A 20,928-nucleotide genomic window follows, 5' to 3' on the forward strand; every position below is an offset into this window, starting at 1 on the left:
TTTGGACTTAGCTGAATGCGTCAGTAGGTCCATGGCGGCGAGCACCGTGATACGCAGGTTTGCGTGATTGCGGAAGTCGGGATTTGCTCCTGATGTGCAGTCCCGGCTCCTCAACATGCCCTTTGACGGTGAACACCTTTTTGGCAGCAAGGCTGACGAGAGCCTTGAGAGGTTGCAGACCTCAAAAGCTGCAGCGAAGTCGTTGGGCGCTGCAGTTCGCCAACCTCCGCCTTTTCGTCCTAGGGGACAGCAGTGGAGGGGTGGTTCCTTTCGCTATTACTCATCCTTCAGTAAAGCGAGAGGAGCTGGCAGTCAAAGAGGCCAACGCAGGGGTACCAGAGGTGGACGACAGGGTACCCGTGGTGCCAAGGCCGCTCGGGCAGTTGCCTCTTTGCCCTCAGGTAACGCCGCAGCCGCTCCCACTCTGTCGTGAGGCCATGTCCCATGGTTCGCCGGTTGGGGGAAGGCTGGCGCAGCATCTTGTAGAGTGGCAAGCCATTACTTCAGATGTGTGGGTTCTGGAGATCATAACCCACGGCTACTGTCTTCCTTTTCGGCACAGGCCTCGCGACAATCCACCGGGGAACCTCTCTTTGCAGAGTCCGGATCCGCTCCTTGAGCTGGAAATTCAAGCCCTGCTGGAGAAAGGCGCCATAGAACTGGTGCCTGTAGCGGAGAGGAACAAGGGATGGTATTCCCCTTATTTTTTGATTTCGAAGAAAGACGGGGGATTGAGACCCATCATGGACTTGCGCGGTTTGAACAAACTCCTCAGGAAGGACAAGTTCAAGATGGTTACTCTCTCTCAAGTCCTCCAGGCCCTTCAGCTTCAGGACTGGTTGGTGTCACTCGACCTCAAGGATGCTTACTTCCATGTGCCAATCCATCCCAAGCACAAGAAGTACCTGAGGTTCGCGGTTGGCGACTCGCACTTTCAGTTTCGGGTCCTGCCGTTCGGATTGACCTCCGCCCCGAGGGTCTTCACCAAGCTCATGGTGGTGGTGGCAGCGCATCTCAGGCAAGGGGGGATTCACGTCTACCCCTACCTGGACGATTGGTTGATCAGGGGGAGCTCTCCCGAGCAAGTCCTGGATCATCGATCGGTCACCTGTCGCTCCCTTCACAGGCTGGGCTTCTCCCTCAATTTAAAGAAGTCCCATTTGACGCCAACGCAGCGGCTCCAGTACATCGGAGCAGTGCTCGACACTTCCCTGGGGCAGTGTTTTCCTCCCCAGGTGAGGGCTCTTCACATTCAGCAGATGGTGCACAAGTTTCAGCATGCCCAGACGCTCCCAGCGTTCGTGTTCTTGAGGTTGCTCGGCCTCATGGCATCCTGCATTCTTCTGGTGCCAGAGGCTCGCCTGCGGATGAGATCTTTGCAGTGGGCACTCAAGACGCAATGGTCGCAGTCCTCCGGCAGGATGTCGGACTCGATTCAGGTGCCGTCCTCGGTCGCCCGGGACCTTCTGTGGTGGGCCGTCGAAGGCAACTTGATGAAGGGGGCTCCATTTTGGCTTCCCTGGCCGGAGGTGACGATCGTGACGGATGCATCCCTCACGGGATGGGGAGCTCATGCCAACGGGCTGACAGTCAGCGGTCGTTGGTCTCCGTCGGAGTCCAGACTCCATATCAATCTGTTGGAGCTGAGGGCCGTCGGGCTAGCCCTGAAGGCTTTTCTGCCGTCTGTGCGAGGGAAGAATGTCCTGATCCTGACGGACAACACAGTGGCCATGCACTACCTCAACAAAAAGGGGGGGGCAGGGTCACTTCCTCTGTGCAGGGAGGCGATGCAGCTCGAGTTCTGGGCCATCCAGCAGGAAGTTTCGATCTCGGCAGTTCATCTGGCCGGTGCCGAAAACGCGACGGCGGACGCTCTGAGCAGGCAGAGCGCGATCTCTCACGAGTGGGAGTTGGCTCAGGAGATTCTCCTGGAGATCTTCGCCGTTTGGGGGACCCCTCAAGTGGATCTCTTCGCCTCCAGTGTCAACCGGAAGTGCGAAAGGTTTTGCTCGCGGGAATTTCCTCCAAAAGGAGCCTTAGGAGACGCGTTCGTGGTGGATTGGTCATTCCCGCTGCTGTACGCTTTTCCTCCAGTCCCCGTCATCCCGCAAGTGCTGCGGAGGTTACGGAAGTTCGGTTCCCGGATGATCCTCATTGCCCCGGCGTGGGCTCGGAGGACGTGGTACCCGGACCTTCTCGACTTATCCATCTGCCCTCCACGTCGTCTTCCCTACCGAGACGATCTGCTCTCACGGGAGGGGGGTCAGGTTCTCCATCCAGAGGTCAGATCCCTCAACCTTCACGCTTGGCTTCTGAGAGGTTGAGGTATAAGGATTGGGACCTCCCTGAGGACGTGATGGAGGTGTTGCTTTCGGCCCGGAGGCCAGCAACAAAGTCTCTGTACCGTTGCCGTTGGCGTAAGTTCTGCGACTGGTGCAGAGTTCAGAATGTGGATCCTTTTGAATGTGACATCCCCATGGTTCTGTCCTTTTTACTTTCTTTGGCCCACAGGGGCTTTCAAGTGGGTACCGTTAAGGGTTACCTGGCGGCGCTGTCCATCTTTAAGCGCTCGTCTGAAGAGTGTTCTTACTTTAAAATCCCTTTGATTTCACAGTTCCTGAAAGGGCTCACTAATGTGTTCCCTCCGTCACCTTTCCTGGTGCCCGGGTGGGATTTGAACCTTGTTCTTAAGTTTCTTAAGGGTGCTCCGTTTGAGCCTTTACATTCTTGCCTTTGAGGCTGTTAACTGTGTTTTTAGTTGCGGTTACTTCCGCTCGCAGAGTGAGTGAGTTACAGGCACTTTCAGTTAAGCCTCCCTTCACTGTATTTCACTAGGACAGGGTTGTCCTTAGAGTTCGTCCTTCTTTTCTTCCGAAGGTAGTGACGGAATTTCATTTGGCCCAGAAGGTTGTTCTTCCGGCATTCTATCCTCCTCCGCATCCTGGTAAGGAAGAGGAGAGGCTCCATAGGCTTGATCCTAGGAGAGCTTTAAGCTTTTATGTTTCACGCATGTCCCGGGTCAGAGTGGATGATCAACTCTTTATTGGTTACGCTGGAAAGCGTTTGGGGCAAGCTGTGACGAAACAGACTTTGTCTCGCTGGATTATTTTGGCCATCTCGGAGTGCTACCGCTTGGCGGGTAAGGACCCACCGGCTGGCTTGCCGGCCCATTCTACCAGGGGTATGGCTGCGTCTACTGCCCTGCAGAGGGGTGTTCTATTCGCAACATCTGTGATGCAGCCACCTGGGCTTCAGTACATACATTTGTACGTCACTATTCCCTCGATTCCATCCGAGCACAGGATCTGGCCTTTGGCAAGGCGGTCCTTTGCTCTGCTATTTGATTGGCTATTCTACATTTTGATTCTAAATTCTTTCCCTCCTCCTTGCTTTGGTACTGCTTTGGGAGTCTGTCATAGATATGGAATACGTCAGAGGACCCAATCCCCTCGAAGAACAAGTTACTTTCTTACCTGGTAACGTTCTTTCGATGGGATGGTCCGACGACGTATTCCATATCGCTCCCGCCCTGCCTTCCCCGCTGCAGAATTTCTTTTGCGATTACAGCTGACGTTCCGCAAGGCTTTGTGTCTGACTGGCAGTTGACTTATGTCACACGTTCTGGGGGAAAAAACTACAACTGAGGCTATGGGCGTCATGCGTCCTACTTATCACATCGGATGACGTCGGACGTCGGAGGAGGTCCTCGACGACGGCGCATCGACGTCATCGACGCAGGACGCAGACGCCGAAAAAGTTTCCGAAGCAGCACAGCTGTGGTGATTACATGTCATAGATATGGAATACGTTGTCGGACCATCCCATCGAAAGAACGTTACCAGGTAAGAAAGTAACTTGTTCTCCTCTAGCGTATTCCACATTGCCCTCCCAGCCTGCCCCTCTGGAGAATTTCCTATGCGATTGCAGCTTACATTGCCGCAAGGCTATGTGCATTCAAGCAGGTATTGGATAAATGCATGTCTCACGGTATTGAGGAAAAAAAATAAACTGATGCTACGGGCGCCGTGTGTACTATTTATAACATCCGGTGACGTCGTCCTCGACGGAGGCCTTTGAGGGACATCGACCCGACGCCATCGCCGCAGGATGCCCTCTGCCGAAAAAGTATCCGAAGTACACAGCTGTGGACATTACATGTCAAAGATGTGATGTGGAATACGTTGAAGGCACTTCCAATCGAAAGAATGTTAACTTGTTCTTCTGTCCACTTTGCCGGGGCATTGTTGCACCAAATATAACCTCTATTAACTTGGAACTCTCACATCCTATCCTAATTAATTTGTCAGATCAACAACCAATTCTCTCGTAGCCGTATTCTTTAACTGCACACTTGCGAGTACCTTTTTTGGAAAATATTCGGTGAGCTGTTTACATGGTATTCTTGACGTCTTTGGATTTGTAATAATCTTTGGGAGACATATACTTCAAAGGGATTGTGTCCTCCGATGTATTCCTTATCTATGATATTTGTATCTCCTGCTTGCTGGCCTCGGAAAAAAAAATTCCCAATAGAGGGCGCTGTGCGTCGACGTCCGTCGAGTAGGTGCTCCTCGACGGCCACCGTATCGACGCCGACGTCGTCATGCCTGTAAATGGCCACGCGCAGCGTCCGTTGCTCAGTTCCGTTTTTCCGCGCTTCGTGTGCCTCGGAATACCGTTTCTCAGTTCATCAGTCGATATATATTCATATTTCCTCGCGCAAACCGACTCGTACTCGATGGCTTCCTCCTCCGATCCGACGACTTCTCGGTCCGGTTTCAAAAAATGCCGAGACTGTGGGAAGAAAATGTCATTGACGGATCCTCACAGGATCTGTTTGTGGTGTCTGGGAATCGAACACCAGTGTTCGGAGTGTGAGGAATGCCTATCCATGACGGCGAAAGCCTTGAAGGAGCGTAAGGGGAAACTCGAGAGAGGCAAGTCAATTTTAACTTCCTCGAAAGTTTCCGCGGTAGAGTCGAGACATTCGTCTCCTCACCGTCGAAAGCATTCTCGGTCTAGGTCTCGAAGTGGCTCCCACCACTCGTCGAGGTCTAGACACTCGAAAAAAAGACGAAGAAGATCCCCTTTATCGTCGTCTCCTAGTTCCCCTGAAAGAGTAAATTGCCCCACAAAACACAGCTCTCAAGCTGAGTGGGATGAATTCAGAAAAAAGATGCTAAGCGTCTTCGAGAAAGCGGCCTCGTCCCCCCCGAAGTCAGCTGAGGGTGATACCCTGGGTGAAAAGTCCAAAGAATCTAAACGCCGCGCGCCGAAGCACCCGGCGAAAGAGTCGACCCGAAAGCGCCATGAGCCATCGGGAAGTAAAGCATCTTCGACGCCATCGTCGAAAGCCCCTTCGAAGCATAGATCGGCGCCATCGACGCCGTTATCGAAGGGTTCTTCGACGCATCCGTCGATCGAGTCAACGCCGACATCGACGCCGATAAAAGAAAGAACCACGGCTACTCCACAGCCAACGGTTACACCGAGAGCCTCCGACACAACGTCGAGAACGTCGTCGACATCCTCGAGCGGGATTCCAATCCTCTCGAGTTCTTCAAGGCCTCTTCCAGTTTTCTCGACGCCTTTGTCGGCGCCTTCGAGGATTTTTACATCCGCGTCGACGACATCGACCTTTTCAAGGCCACTGATGATGGCTCCCTCTGCTTTAGAGATGGGTTTTATCCCATTTCACAGACCAGAGCATCCCCCCTTAACTTCAATTTTTGAAGAAAGGGAGGATTCTGATCAAGAAAGGCCTTTTGGGCTGCAGAGGACCACATTACCTGAACCAGAGACTTTTGCCTCTGAGTAAAGAAGGTTGAAAGACCTTCAGGATGCATTACAGGAAGCAAGTGGCCTAGACACTTCCCCAGAAGTGGAATTTGTCAAACCAGACCCAGGGGAACATGCTGATACCCCTTATAGAACCCTAATGTCAAGAATTATGGAATTCATGGGTTGGTCTGCGCCTTCACCTGTTTTTCAACAGGATGACCTCACAGATATTCTGGATAAAGGTCCACAGGAGGATCCTGTGGTTCCCTTTCATTCTGCTTTACAAAGATTTTAACTAACTGGGAAACTCCTGAAGTTGTCCCTGCGGTTAACAAGAAGTTGTCAGCGAAATATAGGGTATCTGCTGCTGAACCTGAATACCTATCTAAGCACCCTACTCCAGAGTGTCTTGTGGTCCAGGCTGCAACTTCATCAGGCAGTACTTCTGCTTACCCCACTGCTCCTCAGGATAGGGATGATAAAGAATATGATGCCATGGCTAAGAAAGTCTTCTCAGCCCGTAGAATGCTTTAAAATCTATTAATGCAACTTGTACGCTCGCTAGGTTCAGCCACACTCTTTGGGAGTGTGCTTCATCGGCGGCTGACTGCATTCCGGAAGGAGAAGAAAGGGACGCATTTTTAAATATCATCAGAGATGGTAAAGATGCAATGTGTGAGTCCCTTCAAACTGGCATTGATTCTGCTGACAGTATCAGCAGGGCCATGGCGGCAAGCACCACAATCCGCAGGCATGCGTGGTTGAGAAAGTCCGGCTTTGCTTCTGACGTACAGGCCAGACTTTTAAATATGCCCTTTGACGGTTCTTCCCTATTTGGTAAAAAGGCGGATGACAGTTTGGAAAAACTACAAACAGGAGCTGCAATCCGACAAACTAATTTTCGTCCCTCAGGATCCTCTTGGAGAGGAAGCTCCTTTCGCTATTATTCCTCATATGGAAGAGGTAGAGGACGGCCGACTCAAAGAGGCCAAGGAAAATTTACCCGTGGTGGACGGGGTAAAGGAAAGAAAGCCGCATCAGCAGGAGCCGCTTTACCTTCGGCAACTGCATCAGCCGCTCCCAAACCACTCTGAGGTCTCCCATCACAAGACACCTGTAGGGGGCAGGTTAACTCACCATCTGACGGAATGGCAGGCTATTACGTCGGATGCTTGGGCATTGGAGACAGTTGCCCAAGGTTACTGCCTGCCTTTTCTACGCATCGCTCAGAGACATCCACCGGGGAACAGCTCTCTGAAAGTGCCGGATCCTCTCCTCTTGCAGGAAGTTGTAGACCTGCTAGAGAAAGGTGCCATAGAACCGGTACCTGTAGCGGACAGGAACAAGGGCTGGTACTCCCCCTACTTTCTCATACCAAAGAAAGACAGAGGACTGAGACCCATCCTGGACTTACGAGAATTGAACAAGTTCCTCAGGAAGGACAAGTTCAAGATGGTAACTCTCTCAGATCCTTCAGGCCCTCCAGCTTCAGGACTGGTTGGTATCTCTGGACCTTCAGGATGCATATTTCCATGTGCCTATCCATCCCAAGCACAGGAAGTACCCGAGGTTGGCAATTGGCAACTCTCATTATCAATTTCGAGTTCTGCCATTTGGGCTGACCTCCGCCCCGAGGGTCTTCACCAAGCTAATGTCGGTTTTGGCTGCAAGTCTAAGGAGGGAAGGGATTCACGTCTACCCCTACCTGGACGATTGGTTGATCAGAGCAGTTTCTCCGGAACAAGCTCGGATCCAACTAGATTATGTCTGCCACTCCCTTCACATGCTGGGCTTCTCCCTCAATTTAAAGAAGTCACAGATGATACCATCACAGAGACTCCAGTTCATTGGAGCAGTCCTGGACACGTCCCTGGGAAAAGCCTCGCCACCAGAGGGGGGGGGCTCAAGATATTCTGCAGATGGTCACCAGGTTTCAAAATGCCCAACGTCTCCCAGCCTACGACTTTTTGAGGTTGCTAGGCCTCATGGCATCCTGCATATTCCTTGTGCCAGAGGCTCGCCTAAGAATGAGATCCCTTCAGTGGGCACTGAGGACTCAGTGGTCACAATTCTCAGGGAGGATGACAGATCTCCTCCGGATTCCGGACAAGGTAGCCCACAACCTTCAATGGTGGGCCTCTCCAGAGAACATCTTGAAAGGAGAACTGTTTTGGCAACCATGGTCGGAGATAACAGTAGTCACAGACGCCTCACTCACGGGGTGGGGAGCCCATGCCAACGACTTGACCATCAGCGGTCGTTGGTCTCCATCGGAGTCCAGACTACACATCAACCTGTTGGAGCTGAGAGCCATCAGACTGGCACTGAAGGCTTTTCTGCCGTCTATACGGGGGAGAAATGTTCTGATAATGACGGACAATACAGTGGCCATGCACTACCTCAACAAAAGAGGAGGCGTAGGGTCACTGCCACTGTGCAGAGAGGCGATGCAGCTCTGGTTTTGGGCAATTCAGGAAGGAATCTCTCTATCGGCAATTTACCTAGCCGGAGAGAAGAACTTGACAGCGGACGCTCTGTGCAGGCAGAACACAGTCTCCCTCGAATGGGAGATAGCTCAGAAAGTCCTTCAAGAGATCTTCGCCCTTTGGGGAACCCCTCAAGTGGATCTGTTCACCACTAGTATCAACAGGAAGTGCGACAGATTTTGCTCGAGGGAATTTCCCCCGAGAGGAGCTCTAGGAGATGCATTCGTAGTGGACTGGGAGTTCCCACTTCTGTACGCGTTTCCTCCGGTCCCTGTCATTCCTCAAATGATCAGGAGGTTGAGAAGGTTTCGGAAGACCATGATCCTAATTGCCCCGGATTGGGCCAGGAGAACGTGGTACCCCGGACCTTCTGGACATGTCCATCTGTCCTCCAATTCGTCTACCGTACAGAGAGGATCTTCTCTCGCAGAAGGGAGGTCAGGTTCTCCATCCAGCCATCAAGACCCTCAACCTTCACGCTTGGTATCTGAAAGGTTGAGGTACAAGTATTGGGACCTTCCAGATGACGTCATGGAGGTGTTGCTTTCGGCCAGAAGACCAGCAACTAAGACTCTATACCGCTGCCGTTGGAATAAATTTTGCAGCTGGTGCAAAGAAAAGAATATCGAACGCTTTTCATGTGGTACACCTGCGGTGTTATCCTTCTTACTCTATTTGGCAAATTCGGGCCTTCAAATTGGCACTATTAAGGGCTATCTCGCAGCGCTATCGATCTTAAAGCGCACTGCAGAGGAGCCATCCTATTTCAAAATTCCATTGGTAATACAATACCTGAAAGGTCTAACTAATGTTTAACCTCCAAGACCATTCCAAGTTCCCTTATGGGACTTAAATCTAGTTTTAAACTTCCTAAAGGGTGCTCCTTTTGAACCACTCCACTCTTGTACATTGAAGTTTCTCACCCTCAAAACTGTTTCATTGGTAGCATTAACATCTGCTAGAAGGGTTAGCGAGATACAAGACAGGGCTTGTAAACCTCCTCATAAACTTTTCACAAGGACATAGTGCTACAGGTGAAGCCTAACTTCCACCCAAAGGTAGTTTCGGAATTTCACATTACTCAGAAGATTACTCTACCTTCATTCTATCCTCCTCCCCATCCGGGGAAAGAGGAAGAGAGACTACACAGGCCGGACCCTAAGCGAGCCTTGAGTTTTTATATCAGTAGACTTGCTAAAATTAGACAAGCAGACCAACTCTTTGTAGGTTACGCAGGACATAAGTTAGGATTACCAATAACCAAACAAATCATCTCCAGATGGATTATTTTAGCCATTCTGGAATGCTACAAACTGGCAGTGAAAGAGCCCCCTCAAAATCTAAGGGCTCATTCGACCAGGGGTATCGCAGCATCCTCAGCTCTTCAAAGAGGGGTACCAATTGGAGACATATGTGCGGCTGCCACATGGTCGTCCGCACATACCTTTACCAAATTTTATAGCCTGGATTCCTCCTCTAGTCAAGAGACTAGATTTGGCAAAGCTGTGTTACACTCTGTTCATTCCTAAAGGGTAATATGGCATCTCTTACTCCCACCTCCAATCACATACCACTGCTATGGGAGTCTATCATAGATAAGGAATACGTCGGAGGACACAATCCCTTCGAAGAACAAGTTACTTCTTACCTTGTAACGTTCTTTCGATGGGATGTTCCTCCGACGTATTCCTTATCGCCCCTCCCATCCATCCCCGCAGTAACATTTCCCTTGTGGTTGCAGCTTACGCTCCTTCAAGGGTAGTAACCATTCATACAATAACTACTTTACTCTACAAAACGGAACTGAGCAACGGACGCTGCGCGTGGCCATTTATAGGCATGATGACGTCGGCGTCAATACGGTGGCCGTCGAGGAGCACCTACTTGACGGACATCGACGCACAGCGCCCTCTACTGGGAATTTTTTTTCCTGAGGCCAGCAAGCTGGAGATACAAATATCATAGATAAGGAGTACGTCGGAGGAATATCCCATCGAAAGAACGTTACAAGGTAAGAAGTATCTTGTTCATCTACTACGTAATACTTTATGTAGACTTATATTTACTTGTAGGTCACCCATATTCAGACTCCGTTGTTAATCTATTGTATGTGTTGCCCTTTCACACAAGATGACCTACACAACGGAGATTGTACCCCAAATTACCTCAGTGTACCTGGTCAAAGACAGTTAACTAATAGCCAATTTAAAACCGTGGCACTACTTTAGCGGTGAAAGGCACCAGGCGCAAGCAGCAACAATCAAAACCAGAGTGTGCTCCCGTATGCATCCCTGTATGGCAACTTTATGACTTCATGATTGTTTTCAGTGATTAACTTGCATGCCCTTGATGTTACCGCGCGTTTCCAACAACTCATCAACTCTTTACTATTTTTACTCTGTGCGGGTACCACGGGACATGGGTCTGTTAATTCGCTCTTGCTGTTTTTATTGGTTCCAGCGCATGTAAAATACACTACACTTACCATCCGCATCCCACTCACGTGGAAAACATACAACATTCTCAGCGTTTATCACGTTCTCTCATTTGCACTGTTACCAACGTCTGAGTGTATAAATGATGTCAAACAAAGACTTCAGCGCTATGTAGTGTTAACGACGGAACTTCAAAAAGAGCATTTCAAGAACCAAATATATTAATATGCCCAACTCCTCAACTCCCCGACCCCACCCATAGCCACCAAACAGCAACTTCCTCAAGCGACTTGCTTAAAAGCACGTGTGCTCGCCCAATTTGCAGTGCTTCCTGGGAATATGGGGGCGTGGCCTGCAGATGAATCTAAAACATACAAAAGGAAGGTTATTGAAGGGGGACTATTCAAGGGAGATGTTCAAGTCCACTTTAGAGTCCACAGATATATTATGTTGGACTAGCGCTGATCTTTTCCAACTGGCCGTACCACATAAAGGTAGTATAGGTGTCTTCACTCCTAGCGTTCTGTGCCAGCAAGCAGCAACTTCCTCCAGCGACTTGCCCAAAAGTCAAAGGATTCAATATCTCGTCCCATGAACATAGCTCTTATTTTACAGCAACCCACGGCCTTCCATTTGCCAAAAGCCCGCCTGTCCATTTCCGGTGTGAACTGGGGGTTCCTATGTAATGACATAAGCGGGGAGGGGGAAGGTGGTCAAGTTCATCCACCTCACCAGCTCATCCCATGAATCCCCATTAAGGCCACTATTAGGCTTGAATACATAACTACAATGCTGTCCCCCTTGGGGAGCTATAATACTTCATCTATGGGTAATCCCACCACTACCATCCTACACCAGACTTGTGTGTGGTCGCCTTTGAACCATTCCCGGATTAATCTTATTTGAGCCGCCAGATAGTAAAAGTGGAGGTTTGGCTCTCCCAACCCTCCCCTATTTTTGAGAGATGTTAGTAACTGCATGGCTACCCTGGGCTTTTGTGGTTCCAAATAAATGACCCCACGTATTCTTGGAGGGTCCTTAAGAAACCCTGTGGCACCGCCACTGGTAGGATTGAGAAATAGTACAGAATCTTTGGCAAAAATCACCATTTTGAGGACACTTATCCTCCCCAGCCACGATATGGACTGGGGTCCCCAGTCGGTCAACAGCCTGCGTAATTTTTCCAACAACGGCGGGTAGTTGGCTCGAATAAAAGCACCCAGTGACCCAGTAATCTGCACCCCCAAATATCTGATGCAGTCTTCCGCCCATCTATAGGGAACCCTACTCTGCAAATCCTGGACTTTGTCCTGTGATACGGACAGATTTAACAGTTACGACTTGTGGGTATTGATTTTTAAACCCGCCAAAGAGACAAAACTCCTGTGCGATAGCTGGAAGTGACATGTCCGGATCCGTGACCCTGAGGAGCATGTCCTCGGCGAATGCTGCAATTGTGTGCTCCTCCCCTCCGAAGGGAATTCCCCTAATATCTTGGGAGACCCTAATGCAAGCTAAGAACGGCTCCTGTAAGGAAGGCAGGGTTATCAGAAGCCCGACAGATACAAGGAGTATAATCCAAGGGTGTTTATTAAACAGTTTAAGGGTGAGAAAAATGCCTAATCTAACCCTAAATCTAAGATGGGAGCAAGCGACAACCATCAAAATAAAGATAACGCTGTCCTAGTGGTGTCATGTAAAACAAAATGCCCTATACTAAAAAAATATATATATATTCTATCCTTACTCTATATAACAAAAGGGTGTGGGACAATGATATATAAGTGTAGTGTGTAGTACAAACTAAAATGTCAAAAATGGTTTTGATAGTTCAGGACTGCTGAACTAGTGTACTCCCTTCCTCACGATACTTCACCGGACAAGGCGGAACAGCAGCATGACTGTGAGCACAACCTGGGCCTATAGGCATCAGGGCGCAGTTTCTTCAGAAAAGGCAGGATCCCTCGAATCAACGTCCTCTGCTTGGCATCACAAAACTTTCCAAAGATTTCACCTTGCGAGATTCTCCTCTTCCCCAACTTCTTCGTGATACCCCCTTTGTTGGGTTCACCTTCGTTTTTACACCATTGTTCCGTCATTTAACAAAATGCGGGATTCACTTTTCCTTTGCTTTCTTGGCATCCCTCCGTCCGGTTCACACTTGCCTTAACAACTTAGTTCACTTAGCTTTACTTTACAATTGTTCACTTTGTTTCCCACTTGTTAAAGACTTTCGATTGTATGAGGATTTTGCTTGCACTTTTTTATGACCACTTTGACTTTCTTTTACTTGGGTTGGCCTCTCCTAAGGCCTTCTGGTATTCGCAGTCTTTCCAATCATCTTACTTTCAATCTAACGGTTTCACTCTGTATATGATATGATAGGTTATTTATAACGCGCTTAATACCCAGAGGTTTCTAAGCGCGGACACGTGTGCTTCGCCTCGCCCCGAGTATGCTCTCGTGCTCCGCCTTTTATGCGTGTGGGGATGCTTAATGGAAGTCTGGTGTGAATGTTTACCAGTAATTGCATGACCTTGCTTGACCATAATAGTGGGACATGCCAGGTACACTGCTCGGGTGTCTGTTTTTCCCCAGAGCGGGCTGTCTTTGTTTAAGTGTTCGTGAAGGGAAAGGGGGCCAGGGCATAGGGTTCCTATACATCCAACCGGGTAGGATGGGGTGAAGGTGTTACAGGGATGGGGATACCGTGCCTCGCCATCAGGTGTCCCACTCCCCAAAAGACCCCTCACTCACGTGATCCTTCAGCACTGGTCCACCCAGAGGTTCTAGATCCAGAGGCGATGGCCATGCCCTGGCCACCTGAGAGAGAGACCCCAGGGGGACTAGCGGGTGAGACCTAGCAGGTGAGACCCCTTCTGGTTTCTCACAGAGCCTGGATATGTTTGCTGGAAACAGTCCACATCCAGGTGCCTAAATGGCTGTTTCTGGGAAGAGGTTGTGGCCAGTGGCTATCTATGATTGGATAGCCACTACCAGTTTCAATTGTGCAGATCCTTACCATTAGTGGTTCTGGGCAGCTTCCAGTCCAAATCTTGGATAAAAGGAGGAGTCCTGTAGCTATTCGACAGATCATCTTTGGACCCAAGACCCTTATGAAAAAGTACAGCCTGCTGACGATTCTAGCAGCTGACCAGCACCAACTACAGTGAAGCTCTGCTCCACTGCCTGATCTCAAGAAGAGCCTCATTGATGTTTCAACCCCTGTACCAGTGGGGAACAAGCAGTATCGCCCCCGCTCGAGGAAACGTGCCTGAAGTGTCCCTGGACCGACCGGAGTACTGCCAGTCGTTACCATTCAGAGTGCATGCTTGTAACTTGGAAGATCTTCCGCTTATTCTACAAGTTGCCTACCCCTCGCTTTTCAGCCTTCTTGCATCAACAGAAGCTTGCAGGACCTGCTCTTTTGATCATCTATTGAAGATCGCCTGAATGTGGTGAATCCTGTTGCAATCCGTCGTCTTCACTCTCTGGGGATGTCCTGAGGTCTCGGCAGGCGTCCCCTTTTCTTCGCAAGGGTGTTTAGCTGGACGGTGCCTAGAACCAAGATACAAGCACAGCAACTAAATCCTGCGTTCTTAAGTGACCTCTGGACCTTTCTCGACCGGACCCATCACAAAAGATTGTATCCTCAACAAAATCCAGAACCTCAGCAGTGGTCTTTGGTGAAATCTGAGTCAGAGGGGTGAGTTAACATACCGGTTTCTTTTCCCCCCATGTCCTCCATAAGATTACATGAGCATAACGTACTGTCTCCATCTCTCTCTCTTTCTGGGCTTAGATCAATGGTGATCTGGGATCCTCTTCTAGCTCTGTCCTAGAGTAGTGGGATTGAGAGAGCTACTTACTTACCTGACCATTCATTATCTTTTTGAACTTTGAGTGGCATCATCCAATCACATAGTAACCCTTCCTGAAAAGTATAACTTTGGAACTGATGACTTTAGGGCACAAGGTCCCAAACCATCTTAGGGCTGGACATACGAAGTGTTAGGGAACTGTTTTAGTGTTGCTCTAAAGTACTCCTACTGTATTCTATGCATTTGACTACATACCTGCTTTACACTTGTTTTAAATCATATGCTATTTCTACTCCTAAGGATGAATGTATATATGTATTTTATAGTAATTGTGTGGTAATATTTGCCTAGAGGTTTCATTGCTTAGTGTGTATTTTAAAGGCCTAATAAATCATTGTATATTTTCACTAACCTGTCTAACTGGAATTATTGGTGGTACCGCTCTGCTACCTACCTTGATTGGTTTTGGCTAGACTTCATTGTCTTTCCTGCTCACTATAATAGGGTATTTTCCCAAAATCCAACCCAAGGTTGATTTTGGAAATCCATCTTAACGGTTTGTCAACAGTGCTGTAACTCTCAACATTTGAAGTCTTTAAGATGATCCTCTGACCTTGCATTAATGTTCTTACTTGAACCTTTCATTGAAAGACATTGAGCCCTGAGTGTTAGGGATTCCGCCACATCATAGGGGCAGGCACATACTTCCCACAGTTACCTTTTGTTTCCTTGTACTGCAGTGGACAATTATTGAATTTCTGTCCTTAGTTCCTCTTTGCTTTTTTGTAAACCTTTACCGACTGTTCTGTGGGGACTACAGGTATGAGGAATCACCTGTTCCTAGGTTAAGCAGCTGGCGTTATCTGCCCATATTGAACTTTAAAGGCGTTCCTTTAGCGTCCTTGGCTCACCCAGTGTTAGCAGTGATCAAGACTTGGCCTACTCTCAGGAGGAAAGCAGAGTAGACAAGAATACAAGGTAACGTGTGTCTGTGTGTGTATGTCTGTGTGTGTGTTGTGAAAAACCTGAGGGGTTTCCCTTCCCACTCCCGGGCTATCCTCTAAACAGGTGCCCAGGTGAGGGACGTCGCTTTTGGATCCTGACATTGGGGGCGAAATAGCAAGGGAGGACCAGCTGGATAGAGGGTTCTCCGGGATTGGGGAGGGATTACCCAAAGGTGAGACATGGTATCCACCCTATTCAAACCCCCCCTTCCTGAATTCCCTCAGCCTATATGGCTTGCTGTTCCCCAAACACCCTCTTTCCCCATTCCATTTATGAAAGGACTGAGACGAGTAGGAGGACCATTTCACCAGTATACTCTTTCTTTCCAAAACATCACAGTGCCAATAAAACAACGAAACTACATTGAGTGTCACTCTACTATTTTCATGAATGTCCCACTAACAAGGTCAAGCGAAGTCAGACATTGGGTGAAGATTGTGTCCACCTGAAACCTGTTGATACTCAGGTGTATAAAAGGAGTAGCTGCAAGAAATAGACAGAACGAGTTGTAGCCCGAGAAGGAACCTGAGTCGGAGAACGAGCGGACAGGCAACCGGGAAAGCCCGAGCACCCCGATATATCTGCTGTTGGACAACAGAGCACTGAGAAGGCTACAGAAAGCATGGCAAGGGCATTGCGTGGTATGCTGGTCTCTGAAGGGAAGTCCTTTAAGAGGTGCCCATTCCTCTGGGCCAGCGAGGCAGCCCGGGAGTGTCTGAGGGAAAGGCGAGAAGACCCTGACCCAACGCTACATAACCGCAAAGCTACGCTGAAGTGATCACAACCGGTGAGTTCAACCGGTACATCTCCAGATCGAACCTCTGGACTGTATGGAGGGTTTGTGGAGGACCAGGATATGGCTTGCGACGGCTTGGGACATCCCGAACGTAGTGGCAGTCGCCCCAGTACGAATTCACCAACACGTGATAGAATCTGCCTGTGTATTATTAACCAAAATCTAAGAGCTTGCAGTAGGTGAACCCAAAAAGACCAGGTGGCTAAAAAATGTTTAACAGCTATAATGGTTCGTCACTCATAGACTACATCTTGATTTTAGCAGCAGATTGGGCATGGGTCACCGATTTCGAAGTACAGGTCAGAACAGAGAGTTACTACTACCCTCTAGTAATGTGCCTTAAGGATAGAAGGGGCTCCCTTCTTAGTTGTCCCACATATTTCCGTACCCGCGGGGAAGGTAAAAGAGAAGGCAATCCACAAAAATGAGTGGTACGACGAGGAGTGTCGAGTGGCCTAAGGGAAGATTGACTGTGTGGAAGCCAAGGAGGGGGGTCGACAAATTGAATCTACGCCAGGCATGCGCCGATTATAAAAAGGTAATTTTGGGGGGTAAAATAATTTGTGCTAGACAAATGGAGGTCCCTGGCTGACGCCTTACTAACTAAAAATAACGTGTTATTTTGGCAGTTGGTCACAAATAAGAAATTCAAAGGTGACCAAACATTTGATTGCTGCATCAATGCAGAGGACTGGCTGCAGCACTTCTCGAACCTATATGGTGACCAGGATTCTGTAGCCCAGTATCCCCCCTTGTATTGTAGGCCTTCCCCAAACCATTGATCAATTATGTACCACTATATGTGAGGTTGACCACACCATAAACTATGAGAAATGTGGCAAAGCAGCAGGTCCAGACCTGATCCCAGCCGATTTGTTCAGGGATGAGGTGGGCATCTTGGTACTTGTCACGATGCTCAGGTCCAAGGCGCAGGAGCGATGCAGAACCAACCACCCCCTCAATGGCTTGGTGCCTTCAAGTCAGCGCTTACCAGAGCGGAGAAGGAGGGTTAGGGTCTCGATGTTTGGATATGTAGGGGGATGATAGGAAAACCGGATTGAGGGTTAGGGAGAGGTAATGGGTAGGACTGGGGGTTTTTAGGTAAGGGTTGATGATTGCACACCTTTTTAGCCCAATATCTTGGCTTGCATGTTAGAATAGTCGCCGTTGCAACTATACCAACACCTTTACATGTAAAGGTGTTCCCCTTCTCTCACTACCACAGAGCTCAGGCAAAAAACTGTGTACATTAACATAGGGATAGACAGTAATTCCACAGGTAAATAACAATCAAAGGCATGAGCCTGTGTGCACTAACATAAGGAGTAGTCAACATGCACTTGCACACTTAGATTTTAGTCTTTAAGTCCTGTCCTGCAAGGGCTGTCGAGTCCTGTGCCACGTCCTTGAAGTCTGAGCGATTGGTTCAAACTAAAAGAAAAACAAAAGACAAGCATTTGCGTATGTTTTCAAGTTTGGTGATCATTTGCTCTTCATGACACACTTCACACACATCCAGCACTTGGTATGCTTAAGACCCTTAGGTCTCTATTGTGTGCGCTGCCTGCACGCACCTAATAACAGTAGTTTTGCCAAACATGGTCTTTCCTCAGACCCAAAGTAAATGCTCTCATCTAAATTAGCACGTTTATTCTTGCACGTGTTTTCGTCTCATGCGCCTTCTGGGCGTAATGTTCCATGGGGCGAAAAACACGCCAAACTCTCCACAAACACCAAGTTGTTTTTTAGGTTCTAATGTCTAGAGTGAGGATTAACAAATGCAGTGCTTTCCCCTGTAAACCACACCGACTTAGCTCTGCTCGGCGGCGCAGGGTCTCTGGAGTGGTTGGTAAATGCCCCCTGCGCTTTCCCCCTCGCTCCCACTGACTCCCAGGGTTATGCGGCACTTATCTGAATAAGGCTCAGGGCCGGATCGCTGCTCCGTAGGCTCAGGGACCCTCGTGTGTGATTTCCATGGAGCTGCTGGGCGTGCGTCCTCACTCTCGGGTGTCTCAAGCACAAGCCCCGTGCCTCGGGGCTTGCGCATGCGCGTTAGCGTGCCACACGCAACACGGCCTTTCATTGGTTCACGGACCCGCAAGGCCTGCTGGGTATTGTAGTCCTGGCGTCCCTTTTGCTGGGATTTGTAGTTTTGAAGCACTTTTTGTCTGCAGACAGGGCAAAGCAGTCTTCTAGAAGGCTGAAAGCCCTTTAACAAGGATTTCTCTACTGGCCCAAGCCTTACAGCCCCAATGGTTCTTTGTCCACGACCAAGCCTGCCCCTGACATCACTCCCTCCCTCCCCCCACCCCCACGGAAGGCAGGTCCCCCAGGTTTATCAGGATAGTTTCTATGAAAAGTGCGCTACAATCTTGGGCCATGCACAAGTTGAGGGGGCTCCCAGGAGCGATCTTCAGGTTCATACCCCACCCAGTCAATCAAATAGTGTATTTGTCAGTTTTTCTGTTTCTTAGAGTTTAGAATGGCCCGGATCTCATACTCTGGCTCCCCTTGTACTAGCACAGGGGGTGTTTTTTAGGCATATGTGTCATGGGGGGCTGGTTTCAACAGGGACGTATGAAAGATGGGGTGGATTTTCATTTGGGAGGGCAATGCCAATCGAACTGCCACTGGATTGATAATTTTCTCGATATGAAATGGACCGAAGTTGTAGTTTCCTGGGCCCCTCTAATCGTAAATTTCGAGTAGACAACCACACCTGATCATTTTTGCGATACAATGGACTGGCGCGTCGACGTTTGTCGGCATAGGTCTTATAAGTGTTTTTGGCCTTAACGAGTTTACACTGTATCTCCTTCCACACCTGCTCTACACTGATCCGTTGTCCTGCCAGTGTAGGCAGCTCTGTCTTTGCTGTTGGCATGGATAGAGGTAAAATCTGTGGTTGTCTTCCATACAGGCAAAATAAAGGGGATCTTTTTGTGGATGAATGAACAGCATTATTATATGCTAATTCTGCTAGCTAAGTGTATTGGACCCAAGTTGTTTCTCTTCCTGCGGCCAAGCAACACAGGAATTGTTCGAGCCCTTGATTCACGCATTCGGTCTGGCCGTCCGTTTCGGGATGATAGCCCAACGACAAATGGATTTCCATACCTACATTGTTACAGAATTCACGCCAGAACCTGGAGGTGAACTGTGGGCCTATGTCAGTGATAACACGACATAGAAGTCCATGTAGACGGACCAGTTCGTCAGGAATAGCTCTGCGATTTCCTTGGCTGTCGGGACCCCTTTACATGGAACAAAATGGGCCATTTTCGAGAAGGTGTCTACCACCACCAATATAGAAGTATAGCCTTGTACCTGTGGGAGATCTACTATAAGGTCCATGGTGACAGTATGCCATGGTGCAGTAGGGGTTTGCAAGGGCCAAAGAAGACCTGCTGGGTTTTGCTGATCGGCCTTGTTTTGGGCGCAAATCGCACATTTACGTATGTATTGCTGGACATCATGTTGCCACTTTGGCCACCAAAAATGCCTCGCCACTAATTCTAGTGTTTTTGCCTTACGGGTGTGACCCGCTGACCCGCTAGGGATGAGTCATGGCCAGTATGGATGTTTTAATACCGGTGCGTCGGTAAAGGCCTTCTTGAGCCATTGAAACCCCTGCTCAGCTAAGGTGTCCCAACAAATGGGCAACCTTTACGAAGAAGTCTCGTGATTGGAGTGACCAGTTCAGAGAAATTCTTGACGAGGCATCTATAGAAGTTTGCAAAACCCAAAAAGGATTCCACGTCCTCCACATTGGCTGGGGGGGCCCAATCCAGAATGGCCTGCACCTTTTTTCGATCCATTTGTACGCCTGTCGGAGTGAGGTAATATCCTAGAAATTCCATGGTAGTCTGGTGGAATTTGCATTTTTCCAATTTAGCGTAAAGGTGGTTTTCCCTCAACTTCTGCAAGACAGCACTTACATGTTGGACATGTTCCTGAGGGCTATGAGAGTAGATGAGGATGTCATTGATCTACACCACGGCTCATATATCCAGATACTCTTGAAGAACCTCGTCCAGCAAGTGTTGGAAGGCGGCAGGTGCGTTACATAGGCCGAATGGCATAAGCTGATATTCATACAACCTGAATTTTGTTCGGAAGGCGGTTTTCCATTCGTCACCTTCGCGCACCTGCACCAGATGGTACATGCCTCGACGATCCAACTTAGTATAGATAACGCGTCCCTAACCTGATCAAGAAGAACTGGGATAAGGGGGAGCGGGTAACAGTTTTTGATGGTTATCCGATTCACCCTGCGATAATCTATGCAAGTCCGAAGCTCCCCGGATTTCTTTGGTACAAAGAACAGAGCCGAAGATACCGGCGAGTTACAGTGTCTAATAAAGCCACTTTGTAAATTAGTTGTTATATACTCCCGGAGGGGTTTGTTTTCAGCCTCAGTTAAGGCTTATATACGGCTTCAAGGCAGTACCGCCCCTGGCTCCAAGTGTATTCAGAAATTGGACGGCCGATATAGGGGTAAGGATTCTGCGGCCTTCTTATTGAAGACATCTACAAAATCGGCATATTCCGGAGGCAGTTCCTCAGGGTGCACCTCGGGTTGGTTACTAACTAGTAATATTCGC

General features: G+C 49.0%; 1 protein-coding gene across 2 annotated transcripts in view; it reads left to right on the top strand.

Moving 5' to 3' along the window:
- Nucleotides 1-20,928, top strand: part of XPNPEP3 (X-prolyl aminopeptidase 3) — a 653,628-nt gene that overhangs the window by 421,452 nt on the left and 211,248 nt on the right. The gene's annotated exons all lie outside the window — the stretch shown is intronic.

Source organism: Ambystoma mexicanum, chromosome 3q, assembly GCF_040938575.1.
Source record: "Ambystoma mexicanum isolate Mex_15411 chromosome 3q, UKY_AmexF1_1, whole genome shotgun sequence".
In the NCBI taxonomy this organism is placed as follows: Eukaryota; Metazoa; Chordata; class Amphibia; order Caudata; family Ambystomatidae; genus Ambystoma; species Ambystoma mexicanum.